The sequence below is a fragment of the Morone saxatilis genome, unplaced genomic scaffold, assembly GCF_004916995.1.
Source record: "Morone saxatilis isolate NCDOM2014 unplaced genomic scaffold, NCSU_SB_2.0 Contig23, whole genome shotgun sequence".
NCBI classification, from domain to species: domain Eukaryota; kingdom Metazoa; phylum Chordata; class Actinopteri; family Moronidae; genus Morone; species Morone saxatilis.
Genome location: NW_023339796.1, coordinates 2,217,854 through 2,224,533, shown reverse-complemented (window position 1 = coordinate 2,224,533; position 6,680 = coordinate 2,217,854). Strand labels below are relative to the sequence as shown.

Sequence of the window (6,680 nt, the reverse complement as noted above, 5' to 3'; positions counted from 1 at the left end):
CACACACACACACACACTTCTCATGTTCAGAAGATTAATTTGATCTGGCTTTAATGCTTCACACCAGAAGCATTAAATAATATGTATAATCTTTAGGAGTGTGAGACCAGAATGACAAAAACAGGCCGTTCACATCTTCTACCTCAAATTCTCTGTCTGCATTATGTTTTTTTTAGGCTTCTTTTATGTCAAATTCAGTGTTTTCTTGTCCCTGACGTTTGGTCATTGTTCTATTAGACGATTTATTTACACTTCTTCACAGAAATGAACCAGATGAAATGAACCAGATGTTGAGATAACTGCCTTCTGTGTGTAGTTTTTAAGTTCTCCAGCTCGCCTTAAAATCAAGAAGGCCTCACGACCCCCCTGTTAAACTTTGTCGACCCCTAGTGGAGGGCCCCGACCCCCAGGTTGGGAAACACTGCCCTTAATGTTCACAATCCGTTTGTTTAGGAGGACAGTCGTACTGATCAATCAGCTACAAAAACGAGCTTCTCTGATGAGTCTCTGAGGTACTTTTGGTTTGATTTTATTGACTCTCCCCGATGAATTGATCATAAAAGTTCCTGTGATTACCAGAGACCATTAAACATCTCTTAATGCACGCCTCAGTCTGTGAAAAGCCTCATCAAAGAGCGGCAGAAATGTGTTTTCAATGGAAACCGTGTAATCTACTGTAACACACACACCAGGGTAATCTGCTGGAAAAACTGACCCCATGACCCAAATCCTCGCCCTGCGAGTCGGTCCGCTCGGATCATAAGACGGGCAATTAGACGGGGGGACTTTCCCTCGGGCATGTAGGTCAGGTTGTTGAAGCTCGGCGTTGTGAGAAAAAAACGGCCTCTCGGGACACCGAACCGCGGCTCTCTCATCCCTCCGTGTGTCTGTTTGTGCTTCAGACGGCAGGAAATGAAATCACTCTGGAAGATTTGTTTTCCTGCAGGATAACGTTTCTATTATGGTCGACTGTTTGTGTTCCAGTCACATTATTAGTTTTAATAGTAAAATGATTTTAACAAGCTCTCTACGTCCATTCGGAGCAGGATGATACCTGGATAATCCCAGTTCTAGAATAAACGTGGGAGGTTTATTTGTTTGTTTTTGAGCGTGGGAATATTTGACCACGAGGAAGTGATTGTCATCGCAACAAGCAGCACAACAGGGATCTTCTGGGTAGCAAGGGCTCTAAAGAGGCAGACGAATGTATTTGAGTCTGATGTGATGAGTTTTAATCTACAAGAGCAGTTAAAGTGAGGAATCTTGTTCCCTGTGGTGGCGTATTGGTGTCAGCTGCCAAACACATGTCTTTAATGAAGTTTCTGTTGGTAGCGCTCTTTTATTTTCTTTCTTCTGTGTAACAAACAACACCAGGAATTCAAAATCCACTGTTTTTCTTACTCCCAGGAATGATCTACAACAGGTGTTTAAAACATGCAGAAATGTAAAAATGTTTGTGAAGTATAGAAACTATAGAACACTGCCCATGTTTTATATACAATAGTAGCTTGAAATGTTAAAGTTTTGTCAGTTTAAGGCATTAAACGAGGTTTGTATTTGCCATGTTTAAGAGAAAAGTCTTTATAACTGCCCCCCCTTGTGAAACTGAAGTGAAGTTGAAAATCCCATATTGGTCGGGGCTCTATTTTATCATCCAATCTGTGGAGAGTGACTGTAAATCACCACCTAAAGGTCAGACGGTTCAGCAGCTTTAACTACTCTGACTGATGAACAGTTCCTTTAATGTTTATTACAGCAGTATAACATTAGACCTCACCCCCTCCCTGCGGATATGTTTACATACAGACACTGGGGAGTGATGAGCAAACACCTTAACCCCCCCCCCTCTTTAGCCAGAGCCTACAGGTGAATGCTGGTGGAGTTTAAACAGACCGCCAAACTGGAAGGGTGTGTTTGGTTTGTGTGAGTTGACCGCAGGCGTCGCTCCATTTCAGCCAGTTGAGGTTGAAAAACCGCCTCAAATATGTAAATCTACATGTAAACACAGTCCGTGTTCATGAGCAGGAGCTGCGTCTTTCTTCACTTCCTCCATTATTGTTCGTCTCGCTCAAATCAGGATATTCAGTCTCAGTTTAAGTCTCTAAACTAACTAATGTGCCACAGACAGAAGTTATTGGTGATTGAATGTTGTTTATAATATTAATTTCATCCATGTTGCCCCCTTTTGTTGGCAGTTATCACCATAGTAACCACTAGAGATCACATCCCAAGGGTCGGGGGGGTGGAGGGGGGTATATGTGGGCAAGCCCGGAGGGAAGTGTGTGTGTGTGTGTCCTCTCTCTCACCTCACTGTGAAGTCGACCGACAAACAAACCAATTGGTTTGTTTTGCTGATGTCGCCCGGCAGCGTGTTTGGGCAGGCAGGCTGGACTGTACCAACTGAGGGGAGACGGGGGACACACACGGACACACACGGACACACACACGGACACACACGGACACACACACGCACACACACACGCACACACTGAACTGAGGTGAAAAGTGGTTCCTTCCTGGACTAAAAGAGGCCAATGCATGGTGAAATAATTACCAACCAATCCCCTGCTGCAAAGTGTGTGTGTGTGTGTGTGTGTGCTTGTGTGTGTGCGTGTGTGTGTGTGTGTGTGTGTTAACAACAAAGGCAGCATCAGTAGCTAAATGTCAGCAGACACCTTCATCCCTTTTGTCTGTGTAGAGGAGGTTGACCTGCTCCTCTTTGAAACTAATAAGCTGCTTGTCTTTGTGTGTGCGTGCTAATTGAGTGTGTGTGTGTGTGTGTGTGTGTGTGTGTGTTTCCTGCCAATGGGGAATAAGCAACCAGTGTTTTCACACACTGAGCTGTGGGAAGGACCACAGACGAGGACGGAGGCTCGTCTGAGAGGAGCATGAAGCTGAGTTTGACTGCTGTGTCAGTTGTTTGTTCCTGCTGCCTGTTAGCATTATGCTCGGTGAGTGGAAGGACGCTGCGCTGCGTCTTCAGGTGTGTGTGTGTGTGTGTGTGTGTTGAGCTGATTTTCTGGATCTAATTAGTCTAATTGGAGAAATGTTTCACAGTTCTTTGGCTTCACTTTGTTTGTTTCTTCCTCATTGATGGATGGGAGAAGGAGTAAGTGTGACTTTTGTGTGTATTTAAATATTACAGAACTTTTCTAAAAGCTTTGATTTTGCTAACTAACTGTTTTAGTAGCTCTGCAAACATTAGCCGGCTCCCAGGACTCAGTGACAGTGCTATCATTCACAGTAGTGGCAGTGGGACATGGTGTGTAATACATAGCTCCTCTGGCTGTGTGTGAAAACGGTTTATTGTGTGTCTGCATATGATGTTGATTATGGGATGTGAGGCTGAGCTTGAGACAGATTTCTGCTGATGTCGTTTCTGTGGCCGTTAGATTGAAGTGAAGAGGGTTGTGTGATTCACAGCAGCTTCAGGACAAACTAAGATTATGTTGGAAAGAAGTGAAAATGCATAAAATAGTTCAAAATAAAGGTCCAAGTTCTGTATTAGAGCACCAGGGAGAGCATTATGGATCCAATCTTTTAAGACTGAATCATTTTGTTGTCAGTGAGCTGGTAGCAAGAAGCTTTGGTCATTCAGTTCATAGCAGAGTTGAAAAAAGTGTTTAATTCGACATTGAAGACTATGAAACAAATGTTTTTCTTAAAGCTTGGATACATCAGAGTTGGCACTTAAAATTACAGAAAACCAAATAACAATGAATGCGTCACATCAGCCAAATCCAGTGTAATTAAACCCACATTTAATGGATGCAGTGTTCTGATACTGTTCTGTGATACTTATGTTACTGCTAGCTAACCTAGAAACAGGTGATTAACCATAGCCGACATGTTTTTAGAGCTTTTTTTAGTTATCTGAAGGACATAATTATAATTAAATAACAGTTATAAACCTCACAAACACACGCTGCACATTTGGGAACACGTACATGTTGGGGTCGCGGACCTTGCGGATGCTAATCGTGCTAACAAACAGAAAGCATTCAGTATTACCAGAAGCAGCTGCTTTACTGTAGCTCTGCCTGAACTATGTTTGGACTATTATTGTGCATATTTCTTCTGTTTGCTTCTGTTTTTAATTGGAGACACTTGTTAAAAAGGTTTATATGGATGAATTTCTAACTTATGATACTGCAGTTGTAGCAGCAGCAGAGATAATGGTGGAATCTGTATGGTTGGTATCATTAGTGCTAATTATACCACCATCAATACTAACAGCATGCTTTTACTTAGATATTACAGTTTGAGATGCTTTACTTGAGTAAACCTACAGTGTACTTACTCTGCACTTTAACTCTACTATATTTCAGCAGGCAAATATTATTACTCCACTACATTACTAGTTCCTTTGCAAATTAAGATTTTTAGAACAAAATAGAATCAAGTTATTATCAATACATGAAGCTACCCAGCAATATATAAAGGAATTAACCAGCTGCAAGAATAACTTGGTCTTTCCACACTAATGCATCAATAATCCAGTAATATATATTATTCTCTTATTAATATACTCACATTCTGCATAGTGAGTACTTTGCTTTAATATTCATGTACAACAGTGGTGTCAGTGATAAAAGCAACAGCAGCAGTAGAAGTAGGATGAATAATAGCAGAAATACCAGAAGTAGTAAAAGCAGCTGTAGTTAAAATACTGGGAATATAAACAGTAACAGTATCTTATAGATTTTCAGCAGTTTAAGTATTAAACAGAGTTGAACTTGTTATTTTCCTGTTAATTATTTACTGACACGTTTCGGTCTGATGAGCTCATTCAGTGTGCACTTTAATGAACTGCCTGCACTGATGAAGCCACGCGTTTCAGACAAATTCATTTCCTCGATGGTTGCGGTTTGAACATAAAGTGTGACGGGGACTTTCCACCCAGACCTTCTTATAGTGCGTGTAATGGTTTTACTGGAGCTGAAAGCCAGCGCAGTTTCCACGAGTGCACCGGGGATGACCATAAATCATCCAAACTGCGTCCTGAAATCCAACTTACATACATTTATAATTGGTATGTGCTGGAGGTGCCACGAGGAACAGAAACGGTTATGAGCTCCTCTCTCAAGTTTTATGACAACCAGGGGGTGAAACGTGTTATTTTAACACCTCCGACAAGTCGTGTGCCGCCGTCTATATCGCCGTGTGTGCTTTATCCATCGCTCAGATGGGACATGGTGTTAGCGTTACCATTTGTGGTTTTCTTTCTTCTTCTTTTTTTTACCGGTTTGCTTCTACAGTTGGAAATGTTTAATAGGAAAGGAAAACCGACACTGCGAAACATCAAGTTGGCAAAAAACGAGGCCAAAAAGCTCTCGTAGCTCTGCTGTCTGGGGAAAATGTCATAACTCCAAAATGTCCTCCTCTCAGGAATCAAAGAGGGACGTTTTACAGCCTAACAACCATCAATTTATGAGGGTTTTCTTTCCCGGGTCGTTTTCTCGGCACACAGAAAAATCCTTTTTTTAAACCATGAACAACTTTATTTCTACCAGACTGTGATGAAACTTTAAACCACGTAATGCAAAGTTGAAATGTATAGTGACAAACACGCCTAGTGAGCGTGTGTGTTTCTACCTGTGTGGAGGTGAGTTTCAGTCCTGACTCAGCGTGTTGTTACTGTAAACACCTGCTGCCTGTGTTTGTGTGTGTGTGTGTGTGTGTGTGTGTGTGTGTTTTCCTCGCCCTTACCCCCCGGGGAGTCCTTGGGCGTTTCCTTTTGCCTCAACTGTGTGTTGATGCCTGTTTGTGTGTGTGTGTGTTTATGTGACTGTGTGTATTTGGCCTCGGCCACTAAAAGTGCACATTTTTTTAACTAATTACAGCATTTAATGAAATAAAAACCCAAGCACCCCGAGAATAAGTGTGTTTTTAGCTTTTAACAACCGTTTAAAGACTTCTTATTAAGTTTAATTTGACAAAACAGTCAAAAACATGTTTTCTGTTTGCTCACTCAGCATTAATGTAGCAGGCTAATCAGTTTAGTAAATTGTTTTAAATTGTTTTAATGATGTGGGAATGTGTGTATTCATAACTTTGTAATTGAAATTTTGCACAACTGTGAATTTAGTAACTGTTTTTAATTAGTTGTATGTTCCATTTACCTGCCCAAGGGACTAGCGGGTGGAAAATAGGCAATTGCTAAAACGCGGCTGCAATGCATCCTCTCCTTCGTATATACAGGTTAGTGATTTAATTGTGCAACTGTCCTGTTCACATAAAGATTAAAATATAAACATGTTAACGATAATAATACACTGTAAAACAGTTTTAAAACAGTTGTCAATTATTAACTCGCAACATATTTAAACAATTGAAAACAGATTTTATTTGAGTACAATAATATCTTATTGCTTAAGAAAAGGTACATTAGTTAGATTGAAATCATATGCCAGCAATTTCTCCAAACTTATTTACATGTTTTGGCAGAATTATTCTGATGATAGGTAAGTTCGTATCGTGTGTTTTTCCGCACGCGTGGACTTATAAGCAGTTTTAACTTTCCTCTGACTGTGTGGAAATGACGGAGAAAGGCATTAATGGCCAGAGTCAGAAGAAACAGATCTGATCCTGATGTGTCTTGTGTGGTCGTTTATCATTCTATGTTACCAGGTGACCGTTAGGCATAGCATTTATAGTAGTTTAGCTCCAAGGCCCCTGTG

General features: G+C 41.0%; 1 protein-coding gene across 1 annotated transcript in view; it reads left to right on the top strand.

The window, feature by feature from the left end:
• LOC118335231 (disco-interacting protein 2 homolog C) overlaps positions 1-6,680 on the top strand; it is a gene marked incomplete in the record, with an annotated part of 203,921 nt that overhangs the window by 92,623 nt on the left and 104,618 nt on the right.